Below are 23,885 nucleotides of genomic sequence, written 5' to 3'. Positions count from 1 at the left end.
AGCATATATGGTAGTTGCTTATGGTGTCCATGGATGACATATGGGTCATTGGTCAACATGGTAGTTGCTTATGGTCTCCATGGATGACATATGGGTCATTGGTCAACATATGGTAGTTGCTTATGGTCTCCATGGATGACATATGGGTTATTGGTCAACATATGGTAGTTGCTTATGGTGTCCATGGATGACATATGGGTCATTGATCAACATGGTAGTTGCTTATGGTGTCCATGGATGACATATGGGTCATTGGTCAACATGGTAGTTGCTTATGGTGTCATGGTATCACTCATGGATGACATATGTGTCATTGGTCAACATATGGTATGGATGACATATGGGTCATTGGTCTACATGGTAGTTGCTTATGGTGTCCATGGATGACATACTGTCATTGGTCACATGGTAGTTGCTTACAATGTCATGGTATCACCCATGGATGATATATGGGTCATCGGTCAACATATGGTATGGTAGGTTTTGTATATTTCTTAAAAATATAAATGGTTGATAATAGATCGGACTTTGAATATTAGTTTTCATATTGTATTGTACATGAAGTTGTATATAATTTTATTTTGGGTTTATGTTTACATTATTCTGTTAAAAGGGCATTTTAGTCATTTTTTCTTGCTATGTTGTTTGAGTAAGATGAAGTATAGTTAAAACCCATGTTATTTTGGTGATCAAGTATAGTTAAGTGTTTTACCATTTTTCATATAGGCACGTAAGATCCGGATAAACAACAAGTATATATCTGACCTTTCCAAAATGTTATTCAAAAAAGTGAAATTATATAGTGTATACTCCTTATCAACGTTGCTATGGAATATAATTTCATAACAAATGTCGTGACAAATTAGCTAGGCTTTTTGTTCCATAGCAAAACAAGCAAACAAAATCAAATTTCATAGCAGAATTCCCTAGCAAATACCTACGAATGGTACTTCCATAGCAAATCAACTATGGAATTGGTTTCCGTCACAAACTCCGTTGCATAGTAACCACGATAATTAAATTCCATAGTAGCAGTACAACGGAAAGTAATTCCGTAATAAATGTCGTTGAAAAATTGCGACAAATTTTTGTTCCATAGAAATATCGGTAGCATAATACCAACTGATATGGAGTCAGTAGCATTTTCCCTAGCAAGTCCTATTCTCGCTACCAGAAATAAAATCCTTAGCCAATGTGGTAGCAACAGTGCTATGGAACGACATTCCATAGCACGATCCATTGCAGATTAACAACGAAAATACGTTCCATAGCGACCTTCCCTAGCAAAATCGTGTTTTTCTTTTAGTGAGAGAGAATGATTATAATCCATGTCTCATGTCTATAGGATATCTTGTAGAACGGAGGAATATTTGATCTCTTATCTAAAGGACGTGTTACTGATAAGATCAGAGTCGACAGCGGCTTTTAAGAGCTACGATTGCTAATCGTTTTTGAAATTGCATTGGCATTTATAGTTATTAGACTTGTCCAAGTGGGAGACTGTTGGATTAGGAGTCCATAATTATAATTGGTTTGTACTTGACCCGATAGTAGCATGGTATTTTTGGGTAGCCTTCACCGGAGCAATTTGATAGGATGGATTTTGAGCTAAAGGTTATTTGTGATTTATTAATATATTATATGAATAATATATTAATTGAGAAATCCTATTATTTAAATTATATTGATCAAGAATTAATTTAGTGATCAAAAGAGACTGATTAAATTAACGGAGAGTGATTAGGTAAATCAGTAATACTTATAGTTTGGGCTAATGATCCATGTTGATTAGGGATAGACTAAATCTATGTGAGAGCCCATGAAGGTTTAGTCCAAATGGCCTATGAAATGTGAAGAGTCCATGATGAATTAGGGTTTACATGTTAAAACCCTAGGAATTCTACACCATAAAAGTAACCCCTAAGCACCGTAAAATTGGCCAAGCTATTCCAAGGTGAAACCCTAGCCGATTTTGGTGCTTCCTAAACTCTCTCTCTCATAAGCCTACTTTTGCTTTTAGTGTTTGTGACTAATTTGAGGTATCACATTTGAGGTAATAAACTCTTAAAAGGTCAAGAACTACAAGCTACAACAAAGAGGTATTCATCTAACTAGTTTTATGTTGTAAATCTCTAATTGTATGCTAGCTAGGGTTTATGCTTTGGATAAAATGAAATTGCATGTATAACTTGAGAAAACTTAGATTCAAAGCATTTAGGGTTGTATGTGCACCATAGGATTGTTATAGTGATCAAAATCAATCAATAACATCCTAGAAAAATTTAAATTCTTAAATATTTTTTTAGGATTTTCATTTGTTTATATATATATATATATATATATATATATATATATATATATATATATATATATATATATAGGTTTAGGTTCTATGGAAAACAAAAAAAACCCTAAAAATCATAAAAATGCATAAAAAAAATACTTAGAGATCACAAAACTTTTTTTTGAATTTTTTTATCAAAAAATCGCAGCTTTTAACATAAAGTCGCTGAAAATTTTTTTGAAAAATTTTTTTTTTACAAAAAAAAAAAAAATTGATTTTTTATTTTTTTTTCAGCGAAATTGTCAAAAACGCTGCGATTGTTTGATAAAAAAATTCAAAAAAAAGTTTTGTAATGTCTAGGTATTTTTTTTATGCATTTTTATGATTTTTAGGGTTTTTTTATTTTCCAAATAACCCTTCCCTATATATATATATATATATATATATATATATATATATATATATATATATATATATATATATATATATATATATGGGAACTCTCCAGAAAAGTCTCAATATTTACGGAAAATTTACACTTTAATCCCAAGATTTTTTTTGAACGAAAAATTCCTAAAAACCGGCAAAATTTTACATTTTGATCCTTGAGCTCCCGCTTTCCCGACTAACACGCCTCGGCTCGTGGCTCATCGTTGTTACCGGTAACGGAGCAGCGGCTGGAGGATATCGAATGGTAGGGTGGCGGCTGGGAATAGTGAAGTAGGGTTAGGGTTTGGTCATGTGACGAGAGGAATAAGAATGCATCAGTTAATCCCGTGTCCCATACAACTCCTTACAAAATTGACACTTCTAGTCCCTCCCCTCATAATCTTTTTGAAATAAGTCCATAAGTTACCATTCAACCATTATCCTCCAAAAATCTATTCATTTAAGGTCCTAATAATTATCATGCACCCCGTGTATTCATAAATTCTTTCACATTAAACCCATAATTTACTAAATAGCCCTCAACCTTCATAATTCCTTACAAACTAATCCATAATTTACGTTTTAACCCTAAATATTCAAAATTTAAGACTTTTAACTCCTCGAAACCAACACCTAGCTAAAATATTATGGATTTAGAGCTACAATAAAATACGTTATACATCTCGGGGTGTTCAAATTTATTATTTAATTACTCGTTTTATTTAACTTCAAACGGAGTGTTACAAATAATCCCTAACTTACCTTTGTTTGCATGAGATCATGAGCCCTCTTAGGCATTTCATCAAACACCTATTATACATCAATAAATATATGTTAACAACCCATTTTATAATTTAATTCATTCGTACTAAATATTCCAACATACACATATGGCTTCAAATATTAATGAATCTAACTTTAAAACACTGTTTTTAAACAGAAAGTTGAGATAAATCTGTCAATTTCTTCAATGTATTTATTAAGATAGAAGCTAATTTTGTGTGATTCGAAGAGATGACGATGATTAACAGTAAAATAACTTTTTCCTGTTCGAATCTTACCTGATTTTGCGTGATTTGAATCGAATGATGAATCTTTCAGTAGAAATGATCATGATTTCAATATCTTTGAGGTTTTGTTCATGTTTTCTTGATGAACCAAAAAGACGATGATGAATATTAAACGCCTTCATAACCTAAAATGCTTTCTGGTTTAGCCAAGTCAAGCTTACCCAACTCATTTTTTTCAACCCAATACCTTTTTTGTTTGACGAAATTTATATATATATATATATATAAGTACGCTCAAATATAAACCGTAAATAGTGTGAAAACATAAAAACATTATATTTATGTTATTATTCTGCAATGAATCTTGTATATGTGTATTGTTGAAATAATTCTAATATGAATATTAACGTTTTATTATTCATATATTCATTATAATGTTATTATTCTATTATAAATTTATGTATGTGCATTTTTGTAGTAAATTCTAATTTTAGTTTTGATTAGTGATTATTTATTTATTCACTGCTGAATAATGACACAAAGTTGTAGATACAAAATTCATTGCATAATAGAAACATAAAACTAGTGTTTTTACGTTTTCACACTATTTATAGTTTTTATTTGAACTATCCTCTCTCTCTCTCTCTCTCTCTCTCTCTATATATATATATATATATATATATATATATATATATATATATATATATATATATATATATATATATATATATATATATATATATATATATATATATATATATATAGAGAGAGAGAGAGAGAGAGGTTCAAATGTTTCTCACATCTATTATGTGCTAGAATGCACCAATAGGAATTTAGTATTAATTATATGTATATTAAATGTTATCCGTACTTATAACTCATTTTTATGAAAACTAATTAAATTCGTCATTAATGTCAACAATAATATTCTTTCAGAATGAATTCATATCTAGAAGAATGCGAGTGTATTCCAGCAGAATGAGAGTGTATTCTAGTAAAATACACTCTCGTTCTTCATATTCCATGCAACTTTATTGTATTTTAAGTGAGTGAGTCCTGAAAGAAAATACGAACTCATATATAAAAACCTAGATGCGAATTCATTCTGAAAGAATGTTATTGCTGACATTAATGACGGATTTAATTAATTTCCATAAAAACCTAGTTGCGATATCATTTAATATACATATAATTATGGAAATCATTTAATATCTATATTTATTTAATTAAATAATTATTTAATTTACTAAATTCATATTGGTGCATTCTAGCACACAATAAATGTAAGAAACAAAATAACCTAGCCCTCTATATATATATATATATATATATATATATATATATATATATATATATATATATATATATATATATATATATATGTATGTATATATGTATATATGTATATATGTGTATATATATATATATATATATATATATATATATATATATAGTATAGATAGCAGATCCGATATCTTTGTGATAAAGATCGGTTCTTAGTATAGATTAGATACAATCACTTGATTAAAGGGATATACTTGTACAGATTAGTATATATTCAACATTAGGGTGAAACCCTGATGTTAATGTCTTGTTAACCGTCTTTGTGATAACTCATTTTCCTGGAGAAAGAAAAGCTTTTGATTATTTTGTGTTCTTTACTTTTTCTATTTTTTATTTGCTTAGTTTGTTGGTTCTTGTTTATTATACTTGAAGTGTATCCGATCGAAACAAGTCTTCAGATAACCACATCATATGTTTAATAATGGCTTAATTGACATCATTTTTGAAATTTTAATGACCTCTTGTTCAAAAAAATCCTTTAATTACCAATTTGGGACATACACCGAACTTGGTTGTGCTACGATGTCAATTTCTCATTATAAGGCTACAAATATGTTAAAATATTATGTAACCGAAATGTTTTATAATATTTGATACGTTTTAATTTCGACAATTTTGACAATTATTTTTACTAATAATATAAGAATCCAATGTGACTGTAACACCCGTGTTCTGGATTGATTAAGCCTACTTTTATCAAGGACCATAGATAAAGTTTTGGAGGAAATTCTACACCACGATGTGGTGCAAGGATGCCCATGACGTGGAAATAGTTTGGAGGACCGCGTGTTTTATTTGAACCGCCACGGCGTGGCAGCTGTTTTAGCCTAAGCCCATGATTCTTTTAGGGTTTGCTTCGTATTTAAACCCTTCTAAGACATTTCTAGGGTTCATTTTTAGCCTAAAACACCCTTATACATCGGAGAAACCCTAGCTCTCATTCTCTTGGTGATTTGCGGCCTTTTTGGAGCATTTTTGGCTTAGAGAAGAAGAGAACAAGGTGTTATATTGGCGGAACTTGCAAGGAACCAACATCATCATCATCTCTCATAGCTTATGTACCTTTGTAAGTGTCAAAGGCTCAAACCTTATGGCTTAAAGTGGCTAGATCTAGAATATTGTCCTAAGTTATTCATGTTTGAGCAAGTTTTAAAAGAAGAAACTCATAAAGTTGGCAACTTTATGACTCTCCTGAGTCCCAAGAGCATCATATGTTGTAGATCAAGACTTAGGTTTGAGTTACTTTCATTGCATGAGTTTTTGGGCATTTTTAGCTTATTATGACCTAAAATGCATTCTAGACATGTTTTAGATATACATGTCTATAAAGCTTCCACCATTATGATAGATCTGGTATTATAAACCCTTCTAGACTGGTTGGACTAAGGACTTTTTCAGAATAGGGGCTTAATGGTTAAGACATTGTGGTATTTGGCTTTATTTGGACTTAGGCTTGGAGATCTTAATATCCTTGGGTGTCTTAATGGATAAAGTTGGAAACTTTATCCATTTAGACCATAGAATGGACCAAATCTGAGCTTTGAAGCTCTTGGAATCGAAGAAAATAGCTTTATCCATTAAGTTGTTGGAATCTCAGCACCCACTGCGTGGTCATAGGTCTCCACGGCGTGGCGACTTGGGAAATCCCGTCTGTTTGATCATATAAGGGCCACGGCGTGAAGAAGGAAGGTTGCGACGTGGCCAAGGAAGGGCACAACATGGAGGTTGACTAAAGTCAAAGTTGGTCGTTAACTTTTGGAATGGGTTGACTTTAGGTAAAATTTCTATTTTTAGAAGATATACTTAGGGTTTGCCTTGTGTGGGTTGTTAGGAGGTGTTTAACACCCATCTTTTGGCGGTGAGAGTTGTTAGTTGTGGTCAGCGCGACATCGAGCTGGGTTTTAGTCGGCTTTGTGCTTCAAGTGAGTCTCCTCACTGTACTTGGGGGTCGAAGGCACCAATACAGACCCATTGGATTATGTTATGTAGGAAGACCAGGTGGTTGCCCCTGGAAATTGTATGAAAGACCTGGATATGGCTCCCGATAATTTGTATGCAAGACTAGGGTCTGGACCCTGGTAGTATATATGGTATGATAGTTGTCTTTGTGATGCTTGCATGTAAGACCAAGAGGTGGCTCTTGGCACTTGCTTGTAAAACCGAGTTATGGCCCTCGGCTTGGCAAAGAAAGACCATGATACGGCTCATGGTATAATGGTAATTGTAAGACTATGGTTGGCACATAGCAATCTTTATTGTATGTATGATATATGGTATTTTGGGGAACTCACTAAGCTTTGTGCTTACGGTTTTATGTTTATGGTTTCAGGTACTTCCCGTTCTAAAGGGATGAGCCCGACGTGACTACACTACATCCCCCAGAGTTTTCCATATTGGCTATTTATGATTTTTACTCTGATGTTTAAATGATATGATCACTGTAACTGGTTGTGGAACAACTCATTTGTATGGTTTAAATGCTTTTAAAATGAAAATTTTACTCTGAATTTTTGGGATTTTACAATGACAAACACATGAAAAAAAGATTAATAAATAATAAGTGTTTGAATTGATTATAAAAAACGTCTTTTTTCTTTAATAAAAAAAGCTTTTTAAACACAATTTTAAAAACATATATAAAAACTTCAAAAAACTTACACAGCATATGTATTGAAGTCATATATTGAAGCCACTCTTATCATTCGATGTGCCACTCTTAATAACCCTTTTCTGGGCTAAAAAACAACAATGTTACCCATTCTTTTAACCCATATAAATAGCCCTTTAATCAATTTTAACAAAATAACATAAAAGTCACAAAGTTTACACCAAAATATCAATTTGATACTGTATTTTTTAGTTTCAAATTTGACATTGTGTTTTCTAATTTTTTATAATTCTGAATACTTGACCGGTTGCATGATTACGTGTTCGTTTTGATGACATGACATGCCGACATGGAATGCTGACATGTCAAAATTGAAAAAATGTTACAAAAGACACTAAATTCTCCATTTTTGTTTTCAGTTTTAACACTAAGTTTTCAATTATTTTTTTCAATTTTGACACTCAATTTTTTTGTTCCAAATTTATCATCATTTTTTCAAAAATGCTTCAGTTTTTTCATTCATTTGAAACTGTATAAATATATTTTTTTTACATTTGAAATTGTATAAATACATTTTTTTCATTTAAAAACCATATGTATTAATTATATTATAACCATATTTTTCTTGCACGATTTGCTTATGTGGCGTTGTGGGGCATGATGAAAAAGAAGTCTATCTGTAAGAACGAAAAATCATGTATATATACAACAAACGGTCCATTGGCAATTAAAGAGACACCCAGACTCTCGTGTTTCCGAGATCAAATTAGTTTATCAGACTGTGCATTCCATACCTCTAAATTCATTTTAAAGTTGTGTATTTAATGTAAAATATAGTTATAATATAACTATTACATAACATTATGGTTTGAATGTGAAAAAACCGTTGTATTAATACAAAATATAGTTTTTAAATGAGAAAAAGTATTTATACGTTTTCAAATGTAATATATATATATATATATATAGAGAGAGAGAGAGAGAGATAGGTTCAAATGTTTCTAACAACTTTTATGTTCCTCAATGCACCAATATTAAATAATTATTAAATTGTTAAAGGGTATAATAGTAATCTTTACCATATTTAATTTTAGTAATTATTAATATCCCTTTATTTTAGGAATCAATTTCTTATTTACCCTATTAAAACCCATCTTCACCAAACGTCTGCAAACACTTCCGACGACCAAAGAGGCCGCTTGAACCACTTGCTGCCATCGCCACCTACACCATCCTCGGAGAAATCTTCACTTGGAAAGGGATTTGTTTTCATTCATCATGTAATAGATATATGGATCGGCACTCATCAACGAAGGTAAGCTCTAATTTCAACTTTTTTTTATTGTGAAGGTTACATACCATTGTTGCTGGCAATTGAAATTAAATTACTTTATTGTTGCCGGCAATTAAAATTAAATTATTTTTTTGATGCTACGTTGTATAAACAATCATAAGAAAGACAATGAATAAACAATAAACATGTCGTTTCAATAAAAATAAATTAGATTGCTTCCAGATTATTTGAAAAATCATCTCCTAAACATAAAAATTTTCTTTTATACGACAAACATTTTGTAAAAATATCATTTTTTTTATTTGCGAAGATATGCTATGCGGGTACAATGGTGGTAAAACCCACTTTAACATCATAAGAAAGGTCTCAAGTTTGGATTATTATAATATCTCCACTCAGCCACCCAATGTTTCATTAAGTTGCAATCTGATTTTATGTTTATTCCATCTAAATCGCTATTTTTTTATTTGTTTGTTGTTTTTGTTTATTTATCTTAATTTTATAATCTGTGTGTATAAATAATCAAGTGGGTTTGGTGTTAAAAACTTATTGCTAAACAACAAATTTAAGTAATATTTATATTCATATGTTGCACGAAAGGTGTTTGTGGAAATGCCTAAGAGAGAATCTGATCAAGTCAGATATGGTTGAAGAAGTTCTTGCTATGTCAATTTCATATCTGATCAAGTCGGATACGGTTGAAGAAGTTCCTACTATTTCAATTTTGTAGTCATTTTTCTCTTTAGATTGTTAGGTTATTTTAATGCCTCTTAATGTCGATCATTATTTATATTTAGATCATTGAAACAACGATAGATATCAAAGCAAAACATGGTACATATGTACCTTACAACATTCTGCTAGAATGGAATATCGAATTCTAATTTTGTCATAATAGAATCTTGAATTCCAAGTCAACTTAAGCAGTGAATTACCAAACACACCACATAATGGAATCCCGTAACCAATTCTGTCATAAAAGAATTGGTATCCATTCTTGTTATTGGTCTCGATTCTTATAGAATGACATCCTAAATAATGAAACATTACATTATTTCAGAATAAATTACATTGCAAGTTTAGAGACGATTGTTGATGTTGGTTTGTAGAAATTATAGTTATATTCTATTTGAATGTATACCACATTCTACCGGAATTTATTGTTTTATTCTATTTATTGTACTAAATTTTTTAATATTTGAAAGTTGATTATGTTTTCTTTGTGAATTTAGGTTTTGAAGAGGTTGTCATTAATGTGGAAATGAAGAAAACATGGAGAACAATAGTGCATTCTAGCAGAATGTATTCTGTCAGAATTTATAAATTGTTTCTTAACAATAATATTCTTTCAGAATGGATTAGTGTTTTTGTTAGATTTTTTATTTTATTTTTTTTCCTTTTTAAACCATTTTTAGTTTTAATCTTTAAGAATAAATGTAATCCTTAAACCATTATTTGTCATAATTTTTTTAGAATAAATGTAATAATTGTTTATAGTCTTATTCTTTACGGATGAATGTAAATAGTGATTCTTAAAGAATAAAATTTGTATTCTTTAGAAAATGTTATTCTTAATAATATGTTGTATAATTCTTTAAACATGTTTAATAAAAAAATGTATCTTGAATGAAACCATATTCTGCAAGAATAAAACCGCAAATATATTTACTAGTTTATTGTTGACTTTTTGTCATTCTGACAGAATAAAATCGGTTATTATTAAAAATAATATTAAAACTTAATTAGAATTAATTTAAAAAAATCAAAATTTTAAAAATAAGGGAATTAATGATCCCTTAAAATCCGAAAATTTCCTTTTTTTAAAATAGGTTAATTGACCAAAATACCCTTTTGCTAAAATTTATGTGATGATATGATACATGCTACCCTATTGTAATATCAAAGACCCTCAGATCATGACTGTTGATTCTATTCATCCGGTGGTCCAGATCTGTGTATTCTGGCATACAATAGTTAGTAAAAACAAAATAACCTAAGCCTATATATATATATATATATATATATATATATATATATATATATATATATATATATATATATATATATATATATATAGTTTCAATTACAAAATGTTCAACATTGAAATTTTCAATGTTGACACATCATCATGCTACGTCAATAGAGAACCGGGTTGACCGATTAAGTAGTCAGAATTGTAATAAATTGTAGACTTAGTAACTTTTATGCTATTTTCCAATGAATTTTCCATCTCTTTGTAAGGTTGAGTTCCCCTAATTTTCATAAGCCGATTTTTCTGTCTTTAATAATTGTTTTGTTTCAAACCTATCAGAGGTTATTTAATTTTTTTATATATAAGGATAAAATCATATATGAAGTTTTGTTTTTGGATCGTGGCATAAAGTTCTGTTTTTGGCATATGAAGATATATCTTCAAGTTGATTGTAATGATGTGTTATATTCTTTTGGAGGATATAGATGTTTCGAATTATCCACAATCAACTAGACCTCATTGTGGATTTGAACTCTTTTGGATTTTTGGGTTATTATTCTTTCTTTTGCTAACTTTTAGTGGCTTTCGGCTTTAAGAGTGTTGGGATCCCGAGTCGTTTCTTGAAGAATATTTGAAGATCTATATTTTCAAGAATTTAATATCGTAAGGTATTTTCATGACTATAATCCATAATGTATTTTCAAAAATTTAATACCGCTCGTAGTATATTTTTTGGTCGAAAGATGTTTTTGTCGTATGACGTCGGTTTGAAGTTTTTCATCTCTAAGATCTTATATCTAATTTTGTACAAAGCCTTCTTTTAGTAAGCTACCGGTTTTAGTTCACAAGTTCCATCAGATGCATGATATAACATGAAGATTAATTCAACACTACCGGTTTGCATTGTTACAATTGTTTTGATGCATTTAAAATTTAAGATACTTGCATTGAGTTTGAAAGTTCGTATCTAATGGCGTTTGGATGGTTCAATCTATTATCATCTTTCTCTCGTTCATGTCAATTGAGAGAGGCTAGTCAACATAGACTTTTGTTACTATTAGTTATGGACTTATTTTTTTTCAGAAATTTGAAGTTTATTTTGTTGAAGATCGGTTTCATTTCAAGAAGAAGTTTGTTCAGGATGTTCTGAAACACTTTCCTTGTATAAGCAAGGTGTTGGTGTTAGTGCAACCTTTTCTGAAGTGTTGTGTTTGACTATGTGGCAATGTGTGGCAATAGGGTAATACCTTCCTTTTTTGCAACCTTTTTCCATTGCATATTTATCATTTTATATGGAATCAGGAAATGCATTATTTGTGTGGTTATTAGAGTTCCCAATTTATAAGGAATGTTTTTTTTGTAGGTTGTTTTAGGATGATTAGGATTTTTGGGAGGCTATTATATAAATATCATATCGTTTATTATCATTACTAATATATATTTTTCCTCTTATATCTTTGGAGATTGAACGACAATATAACAATTTAACAAGAGTGCCTTTTATAGTTTTTTTGTTTTTTTTTTTCATATTTTCATTTTCCACTCTAAATTGTTTATTTTTTTTATTGTTTCCATTGATTATTGGGTAAATGACCTGGGTGATATTGTTCTCATCTTGTACACATTTACTCCTATTGGTTTTTTTTTTATAAAAGTAAACCCTTTAACCTTTTGTTTTATACACATTCAGTCTTTATAACCGACTACTCTACTTATGACTGACTACCCCAAGTTAAGTTCTCAGTTTGCTTATATTTAGTCATTCATGTTTTTTGTTGCAAAATAAATCATTGTTTTGGTATATATATTCAGTCCTTATGGCCGATTGTCTTTAGCTTTTTGTCACGTAGAATCCTATGTGGGACAATCATTAATGAGGTGCTCTCATACCTAGCTCGTACGTCCCTCACTTATATTAGTAACCTAATTCACAAATCGGTCAAATAATTTTGGTGTCCTAGTTTTCTTAAAGAACTAAATGTCTTCAGTTTTAGTTTCATCTATCTACATACCAAAACAATGAGATTCTTTTTAAATGATCTCTCCTAACTCAAATTTGCACTTACAAGACAAAATAACACCATGGAAAAAAGTTTAGAGTCTTTTCTAATTCTTTGGTATGTCGATTTTGACAAATTTTCAGCAAATGAGTTTTTTGTTCATTTCAAATTGACATTCGGTCTAACTTGCTTAAATTTTGTTTATTGTTACCGAAGAAACCAGGTAAAAAGTGCAAATTTTGGCAATAGGTTGATCAAGAACATATCAAATTTACCCCAAACTTAAAGATGAGCTTGCATTTGTTAAATATGAGGTTTCATGTCTCAACCACATTGAATCGCAAAAAATATTAAAACCCTAAATGGTTAGGGTTCTATCGCGAGAACTAAGGAGACACATCTTGAACTTCGATTAATTTATCAATCACTAATAAATTAGCATACTTGATCCCTAATTAACTCTCATGTCAATAATTATTTAAATCTGACATTACATGTAACCTAAAAGAATTCTACTATTAATAATAATATTGCCTTGTGAATGTTGTGAATGTATATACTATTTCACAAATTGAAATCATTATGACTAATGTGTTTTCTTCACCTTAATTATGTAATGTAGTTTGTATTGCTATTAAATGAAGTTTGTATTAATATTAAATATATTTAGTATTGTACTATAAGAGTTAATAATATTAAAAATACAATGTTATTACCAAAACGGCAAAACGTACACAAATACTAACACATGATTCCGCTGCTCAGACAAACAGTATTTGAGAACACCTCATAAATGATTTTTTTCTCAATTAGGATGTCAGGTGAGCAAAACCTGCAAAATCCATCATAAAAACTGAATATGTATAAAAACAATGACTTATTTTGCAAAAAAAAAAATGATAAAAAATAATAAAATATAAAGGACTAAATATGTACAAACTGTGATTTTAACATTGAATAATCGGTCCTAAGGATTGAATGTTTACAAAAACAATATATTCAAAGACTTATTTTACTAAAAAAACAATAAAGACTAATCAAGAGTATAAAATAATAACTATATTACTTTTAAATAGCTTTCTCTCGAGTATTTTATACTCCGTAGTAGATTTACGCCGAAAGATTGATAATCCCAGGTAGGCTAATCTGTCGGTTTGAATATATTTCTAGAAATGAGAACATCTTATACACTGTTCATGAATGGGAATGGAATTATGGAAACTGTGTGAAGTGGTTGATTTGATATATAATCAATGCACCTCCATTCTATTGCCAGACAATATATCTTGTAAAAACAACGGTACGGCTTCGTAGTCCTGGCATGTGAGCTTCTGAAAACTCTGATGCAAATATCACCAACTGCAATTATTGATTTGGTTTTCACATTATTGAATGGTTCCTCCGTACTAAGTAATATGGAAAGAGTCAAAGAGCTTTAAATTATTTGGTTTGTTTCATAAAATACGGTTTTTTTTAAGAATATAAACATGTTTTCAAATATAGTTTGGATTTTTAGGAATATAACATGTTTTCAAATATAGTTTCAGAAGATACATTTAAATCAAGTCATCTGACAAAACTTTTATTTTTAGGAGTGAAGTATTTTATATAGAAAATAACATTGATATTGGGGGCCATATGTGATATTAAAGGTATAGTTTGTCTTTCAATTTTGAGGATTCGAAACTTCCTTATATTGGACTGACTGGTTAAAAAAATCCAGCTCTAAAATGTAATCTTTTTCCCTCAGCTCTAGCTGGTTAATTACTAGATATTAATGAATTTGATGTTTAAAAAAATAAACAAAAAAATATAATAAAATAAAATAAAAACTATGGATAAGCAAGATTTGAATATGAAACCTTTCCTGACAAGGAATTGCCTATAGCCAACTATTAATTCTATTCGTCAATATCATGTGCAGTATAATTGCTCAAACTCATAATTAAATAAATACATAGGGGAAGTTTATGAATTTCTTACTATTTTAATATGGAACTTTCTTGGAAAAGAAGTTGATTAGCAAAGCTATAAATATATGTTTCAAACCCTCTTTAAAGTACAGCTCTTCATCCCTAGCCAATTTAAAAAAGAAAATTACATACTTCATTTTCGCAATCTTTCTACACATGGGTCTTAGTCGATTGCCTTCTTTAGTTTCCAATGTAAAATGCTTTGGCAAATCAATCTCTCTTCGTGACAGAAGTTATCAAAATGATGTGCCAAAAGGTCATCTTGCAGTGTACGTTGGTGAAACCCAGAAGAGGCGGTTTGTTGTCCCAATATCTTACTTGGATCAACCATTGTTTCAAGTTTTGTTGCGTCAATCTGAGGAAGAATTTGGGTTTGACCACCCAATGGGAGGTCTAACCATTTCCTGCACAGAAGATGACTTTGTCAAGCTTACCACCCTGTTGAAAGCTTCATGATAAATCTCGAATCTAATTATTGTAATTGCACGTCCTCATTAATTAATTCCTGTAGAGTCGGTGTTGAACTTACACCCATGTTTGGGTAAATGTATACATGTATCATGTATGATGTATATATCCTGAACTTTTTTACAGATTTTTGTAATGTAAAAGAGAGTATATATACATACTTTGTTATTATAATTCATATGCAGAAAATATTTTGTAATGGTAAAACATTTGGATTCTAGATCCATAATCGCATGGAATGTGATGCTTAGTGAGAACTGTGAATTTTGAACATATGGCTCATACCAAGGAAAGTATAAAACCTATAAGCTATAGTAGCAAAACTACAAAAATCTCTCAAAGTACCTTAAAAGTACCAGGAACAGAAACGAGTAAACAAAATACACTAATTTATGTCTTTATGCGACTTCTCATATGACTTCGAGTCCATATAATTAAAATGTCGCCCAGTTCCAGTTGTTCTCCACGCGACTTGCATGCATGACATGACGAAGTCGGCAAATGCGTGTCCCTTAGCAACGTTGGGTCTACGATGAGCTTTTAGTTCATGTGTCTTACGAATATCAGATTTTGATGTGTTGAATGTTCTTTAGTACTTTAGGCAATCATTAAATGAAAAAATTGATTGTTTACTTTTCTTAGATACGCAAGAGCAAGTCAAAGTGGTTGATTGAAAACGACATAAGTTGTGGGAGCCGGGTGTAAGTAGATGCCAAAATTCCTTCATTTGGCAACCCTAATTCAATTCATTTGGCAACCCTAATTCAAAATTTTTTGCTTTCACTACAAGAAATCCAAGTAATATGGGCGACATGGGCATTAGCGGCAACATATTTCCTATGTTACCGCTAATGCCTATATCGTTGATGATACCATCGCCGGTATTACTACAAAACCATGATCCATGTCGTCTTTCTCGGTTACCCCATATGTCGATCTCGCATTTAATCCAACGGTCAGTTTTTGTTCATCATACAATAGCAATAGCGGCGGCATTGTCGTCGCTAATGACCAAAAAAATGACCGCAAAATTTTCCCTCCATTTAATTGGTAGGATCAACAAAAAAAAATAAAAATAAAAAATAAAAATAATTGAATCAATGCTTTACAAAAGAAGCCTATTTTTTCTTCAACATATTGATTATTAGTGTACTAATTATACTTTTTTCTTATTAAAAAGGGACTAATTATTTTCAATAAACTAATAAATATATAGGAAATTTGTTCTCGTGACGGAGGAAGTATATGTGAACCCATTTTTTTGATAATTTTGCTCACTTTGATGAGTTATAAGGATCATAATACCTTAAACATATAATTGCACCAATGATTAGTACACGCGTTTGTTTATGTTTATTTATAGATTTGTTTCTATTAATGAACTCTTTACCTTAAATACATTCTTGGAAATATGTTGATGAGCAAAGCCACGCAAACAAGGCTCCACCGTCGTTGTTGATTTCTTCGACCTCTCTTGATAAGGAGGTGACAAAAAAGTTTAATTAGGCTTTCGTATGGCGGGTTTTTTTCACACGTGAAGTCCAACGTACCAAGACATCCTACACGTGAACACCGGCCCGGATGTGTGTAGGTGCCATATGGCGTAGTAACACAGACGGGCGAAAACGCTTGAAATGATTGGCCAATGTTTTTTCTTTTCCGACCGTTTCTTGCTTTTGTGACCGTTAGACTTGGAACAAATAAAATAAATTATTCAATTATATCCTACACGTGAACACCGTGATTTTTTTTGGGGTGGGTCGGATTCAGAGAGAAAAATTCCATGGATCAAATGGAATATTGCCCTGGCTGATAAAGAAGTTGGAGGATTACGTATTGGGTCACTTGAATCTTTGAACATAGCCTTAATGACAAAGTGGTATTGGCGCTTCAAAGTGGAGCAAGGAGCTTTGTGGACGTCGATAATCAACAATATTCATGGTAATGCATCCATTATGGATGAGAATCCTAGAGCTAAATGTGGCCATACTTGGAAACGTATAATTCCTCAGTGGTGCCTCCTGAAAGATGACGGTTTGGACCCTAGAAATCTTATAAAAAGGAAGATTGGAGACGTGAAAAAAACTTTGTTCTGGCAGGACTGGTGGATTGGTGATGCACCTCTCAAATCTGTTTTTCCAAGGCTGTATAACTTGGAATTGGATAAATCGTGTACTGTGGAAGAGAAATTAAGAAACTTTGATACCCATCGTGAAGGAAGGGGAGATTATCGGGCAGGTAGAAGCAGTGATGAACTTGTTCGGCTTGCTGATTTGCTTGCGTTAACCCAGCTGACAAACGGTGACGATAAATGGAGCTGTCCCGGTGGTCCTAAGGATTGCTTCACGGTGAAATGGATGCGGAAAAAAGTGAAGGGTATATCCCATCAGGTGAGTGGTCTTAACAGATGGAAAAATTGGATTCCCAAAAAGATTAACATCTTCGTATGGAGACTGATTAATAATCGAATTGTTGTGAAAACGATCTTGGAAAAGATGGGTATTAATCATGGTTCTACTCTTTGTGAGGTGTGCAAGGCTGGTGAGGAGTCCATTTTTCATGTGTTTAAAGATTGTGTGTTGGCCAAAGAGGTGTGGGCTAAAGTGCAAGCTTGGTGGAGGATTAACAGTCGTGATATTGTTTCTATGGATGACTTCTTTCGATGGCTTGAGGAGGCTGTTGATGACTGTTTGCAAGGCAAAGCTCTTTTCGCGGTCGGGTGTGCAACTTTTATTAATCTTTGGAGGAATCGGAATGATGCTACTTTTCAATCTCAGATGAGAAGGGCGGAGGATATTTTCGCCCTTATACAAAGGGACTCTCTTCTTTGGATTGATAGTAGGCTGTTAAAAGTGGTGATTGATGGGAGTGTTTGGCTTTTTTCTACTAGACTAGCTATCAAACCTATGTAATTGTTGGTTTTGTGCCTCCCAGCTCCTTGCTGGGTGTGCCCTTTAATGTTATTGCCTTTTCAATATATATATATAAGAGTTCATTTGAGACGAACATAATTTTGTAAGACCGTAAGACCAGTTTTTTTAATGAAATATTCTAGTATTCTAGTGATCATAAAAATATAATATGTATAATATTCTAACATTATATGTTTTTAGAATATTTCAATGTAAAATATGTTAAAAATATTATTTTAGAATATCAGAATATTACATATATTATATTTTTTTGAATAACAAAATATTAGAATATTTCACCAGAAAAAAATGATTTCACGGTCTCACAAAATTAAACTCGTCTCAAATGAACCTAACCTCTCTCTCTCTCTCTCTCTCTCTCTCTCTCTCTCTCTCTCTCTATATATATATATATATATATATATATATATATATATATATATATATATATATATATATATATTTATTAAGTTTTAAATTGAATATATATTTTTTATTTATTCCATGTCTAACGGACATATATATATATATATATATATATATATATATATATATATATATATATATATATATATATATATATGCTTAGGTTATTATATTCAAAGTAATTATTGTGTTATTGTATGCATAAATGTGGGCCAATCATTTTACTTATTTTAAGAAAGTGATTAATACATATTATTGAATTAAATATAATTGAAAAATACCATCTAATTTAACTAGAAGGGTATTTTAGTCAATTAACATAGATTTAATAAAGGAAATTTGCATATTTTAAGGGATCATATATTCTATTAATTTTAAAAATCCGTTTTTACGAATTATAAGGTTTTTAATTCGGACATTCTGACAGAATATGTTTGAGTATGTTCAAAAATAAAAAATTCTTGAACCATAAAATAATAAAAATATTCTTGAACATATTTCTTGATCATGACTTTAAAAATTTCTTGTTGAATAACAAAATTCTCGAACCATTAATTGAAGAATTAAAACAAAAATTACATTAATTCTTATAGAATACATGTAACAATTGCTAAGAATTACATTTATTGTTAAAGAATAAAACTAAAAAAACTTTCAAATCTAGAAAAAAAACATCAAAATCTAACAAAGACACTACTACATTCTAAAAGAATAATGTTGCTAAGAGGCGTCGTTCAAGCATCAGCTTCTGTAGAAACAAATCCAATAATAAATTAGTGAGAAAAATATCCATATTCCATTCCAACATAATTGGAATTCGTGATTCCATTCTGATAGAATTGGAATTCATTTACCAATAATTATATTAATTCAGGGAATTCTAACAGAATATGTTCATGATTATCATAAAAAACATTCTTTTCTGATAGAATACTATAAACGAAGAAATATCATTCAGTTGAAGCATGTTAGCGAGCGCTTGGTGTGCATCAAAACAACTTTCAATTTCGGATGAGAGGGTGCTACAGCCGCCGCAATAAGAACCCTAACCCTAGGAGGGTGCTACAGCCGCCGCTTATACCCCATCCTTCACCCGCCACCTCCTATCCGCCATTGGAGCCGGAAATCGCCGGAGCCACCCCCTCCTACGTCTGAAAGAGAGCGAGCCAGTCGGATGTAAGAAGTCTAGGGTTGTCATGCCACCATCCCTTTCGTGGTGGCTAACTGTCGTGAACCGCTCAGTCACTGCTATGTTTATATGGCTGTTGTGAACTACCGGTGCCCAACCACCATCGCCGCTTCAACGAGCATCGAAGACAAAGGCCACCGATTGTAACTGTGGCAGCGAGCGATCGGAAGAAGAAAGATATTGGTTGTCGCGTTGTCTTTCACGTGAGTACGAGTGTTTCTGCTCGTGTTTGGATGCGTATTCCAGAATATGTCGTCGTGTGTGTGCTTGGTCGGCCGGAAGTGGAGTGTGTACGAGAGGGAGATGAGAGGGAAAAGGTTGGGGGCGACGATGAATAGAAGAGAAGAGGGAAGAGGCGGACGTGAGGATATATACTAGAAATTGGGTTTTAAAACTGATATTCCTAAATTAAAGGGATATTAATTGATTTATATATTTACCATAATTAATTAAATGAATGATTACATATTTACTCTTTTGAAATGATTGGCCTATATTTATTCATACAATAACACAATAATTATTTTAAATACCTGAACTTATATATATATATATATATATATATATATATATATATATATATATATATATATATATATATATATATATATATATATATATATATATATATATATATATATATATATATATATATAGAGAGAGAGAGAGAGAGAGGTTCATGTGTTCTAACTAATTATTGTATGGATGTACCTAACATATATATATATATATATATATATATATATATATATATATATATATATATATAGAGAGAGAGAGAGAGAGAGAGAGGTTCATGTGTTCTAACTAATTATTGAAAGGCTGCGAATTTTGGCTCTCTCTCTCTCTCTCTCTCTCTCTCTCTCTCTCTCTCTCTCTCTCTCTCCTTAGAAACAAGCCATAAGGACAAATTAGATTTTTCAAAAGGCTAGTGTTTAATCCCCTCTTTTTTAAATTCTTAAGTTAATTTTAATAGTATGTTGCTATAATAGTAAAACTTAGATCCTAGGGTGCATGTACACTTAGGATGATTTTTGTTTGTTTTCCATGCCAGAATCTAATGTATAGTTCCATAGAAAATTCAATAGCGGTATCAGAGCCTTAAGTTTTTTTATTTGCACAAGATATAAAACTAAAAAAATCGACCTGAAGAAACTCATAGTCGTAGGATGCAGCGTGCTTTAGTCCTGGTGTGGCACGCCCTACCGGTTTTTGGTTGATTTCAGATTTTATTCTATTTTTTCGAATTTAGGGTTTATCTTTACTTTTAATTATTATCTAAACCTATTTAAATATGATTAATTAAAATATGAAGATAAAGATGCGTAATTGTTTGAAAATATTAATAATGAATTGATAAATTAATTAGTTAAAAGATAATTAAAGATAATTATATTAAATCATCAAATTTTAAATTGTTTAAAATTCACTCCCGTTGTATAACTACAAACGTCTATAAAGGATTATATATATATATATATATATATATATATATATATATATATATATATATATATATATATATATATATATATATATATAATACTTGACTATATGTAAACGAAAATATTACAACCTATGTCCTCACATGCTTTATTGATGATCGTGAGTCGAATTAAGAGTAGGTCTCATTCATGAATCAATGCTATAAGATAAGTATAAGTAACGGCATATAAAATGACCGTTGAATTAATGTCATTTTCACTCACCACTTCTTTGTGTGGTGGATTGTTGTTACTCAAAAGGTTGGATAGGATGATGTATCGTTAAAAGTATAAAAGGTATAAGTACTAAATGAAAATTTTTGGTTCTTAGTTATTTTAAGAAAATGTGAATAGTTTCTATTCCATTGTTAATGCACATTATTCGTTATAAATTTATTTATGGAGCGTGTATCGTTAAGCGGCACATAAATTTGAGACATAAAAGGAAAATGTTGTGGACTTGTTGTTGTGGATTGTTGATGGAGCGTGTGTGGTTAACCGGCATATCAATTTGAGGTTCATGATATAATCAATGGTCATGCATTCTTGCATGGTTGGTTCACCATCATATTTATATGACCTCGGTATCCCAGGAAAAAAAATATAGGATGTGAAAATTTGAGATTAACATTCAATTAAAAAGATTCAATGAATCTCAAAGATATAGGAATTTTATTGTGATTGAAATTGGTAAAGTGAGTTACCTACTTAAAATAATTTTTTTTTTGGAAAAGAGGGAAACGTCTCTAGCAAATGCTACTTAAAATAAAATTTCGTAATATGATTACGGTATCCCTCTTTATAAAACGAATTAAAAATATGGATACTAGCCTTAAAATAAATTTGGTAGTTATTTAAAGGAGTAAATCATCTAAATAAACTCTCTCTCTCTCTCTCTCTCTCTCTCTCTCTCTCTTCTAAAAGATTTTGGGTCACAATGGACTTCCTCTCCTTCTCCTCCTCCTACCATTCAAACTTCTCACTCGCTTCTGTTCTCCAAAGAGAGAAACTCATTAGAAAGGCTAACTACCTTGATTAGATAAGAAATCTGAGGATCAAATTAAGGTGCGATAGTCGGGAGTGCGTGATCGATGAACCAATTCCCGATATAGATGAGCACTCCACTGATGAAGAAAAAGCCCTTCATCCCAAACATGTCGATGAATCAATTAAGGTCTCTTGCATCATGATAGTTCCCATGTCCTCAAATCTCCAAAAGACATTTGAGAACACTTGGGCCTATGCGATGAAGTCGCAATTGGCAAAAACGTTTCAATAAGGAGCAAGATAAGAATTATTCGAAGTCGTCAAAGCCCTAATGTCATGCAAAATCAAAGAAGGTGGTTGTATGTGTACTCATGTTCAACAGATGAAGAGTTACATTAACAGACTAGAGAACCTCAATGTTATATTCAAAGAAAATCTAATAGTGGATCTCGTTCTTGGTTCTCTTCCAAGTTTATATGATAATTTCATCATAAGTTATCATTTGAATAGTGTGGAGAAGACAGTAATGGAGCTATACAATCTCCTCTAGACAAATTAATCCATCATAAAGAGAGCTCATTATGTGCCATCCAATCGAGTCATTGCCGTCCAAAGTGGTGGTGGATACAAAAGAAAGTGCTCCAGTCCCAAGTGGAAAAGGAAAGTAGTGGATTTACATTCCCAAAGTGGAAATAATGCTAAAGGAGATAGGTCATATCCACCGGTGAGTGATCCTAAAGACGCATTTTGGTTCTATTGTGGCATGAAGGGTTATTGGAAACAATGTTGCCCCAAGTACTTGAAAGATCTCAAGGATGGTAAGTTTCAAGTGATTGGGTCCATTTCAGGTATTTATATGATCAAACTTCACACTTCAACTACTTCTAATTCATGGGTTCATGATATGGGATGTGGTGCTCACATATGCTTGGTATTACAGGGACTAAGGGGAAGAAGGAAGCTTAAGCTTGGAGAGATCAATTTGATCATGGGAAACAAACGAAGGTTGTCTGTCTCAATGGTTGGAAAGTTCAAGACGAAGCTTAGTAGTGGAGTTATGATTAGTTTACTTAATTGTTATTGCTCTTTTGGGATAACTAGAAACATTATTTCTTTAAATGAATTGTATAAAAAAGGTTTTCCGTTTTCGTTTGATAATAAAAAGGGTGATATTCTAGTTTATAAAGATAGTTGTTTTTTGTTTAAAGCTTCCCCTTTCAATGGAATATTTGAAAGTGTTGTTTTTGCTTTTAACCTATTTACCCATTTTGAAATTCTGGCACTACGCAACCCCTGTGGCCATGGAGTTTCGCCTGTAGTGACTCCAGGGCATAAGACATAGTCTTATGTTCGTAGAGGGGGATTAGTAGATGCGCGAAAGATGACATGTAAACCCTCGTTAAGGAATTTTCCTTTCCAAAAAAAACTTTAATATTGATTCTTCTAATAGCATAAATAAATCATTCTTATTGAATTCTCGTCTTGTCCATATAAATAAGAAGCGC

The 23,885-nt window shown here is 31.3% G+C and overlaps 1 pseudogene; it reads left to right on the top strand.

The window, feature by feature from the left end:
- The first annotated feature begins 15,037 nt into the window (after window positions 1-15,037).
- LOC145133459 (auxin-responsive protein SAUR21 pseudogene) lies at window positions 15,038-15,370 on the top strand (annotated as a pseudogene).
- The last annotated feature ends 8,515 nt before the right edge of the window (window positions 15,371-23,885 follow it).

The sequence above is a fragment of the Lactuca virosa genome, chromosome 8 (genome assembly GCF_052849685.1).
Source record: "Lactuca virosa cultivar CGN04683 chromosome 8, Lactuca_virosa_CGN04683_v6, whole genome shotgun sequence".
In the NCBI taxonomy this organism is placed as follows: domain Eukaryota; kingdom Viridiplantae; phylum Streptophyta; class Magnoliopsida; order Asterales; family Asteraceae; genus Lactuca; species Lactuca virosa.
This window is presented reverse-complemented; position numbering and strand designations above follow the sequence as displayed.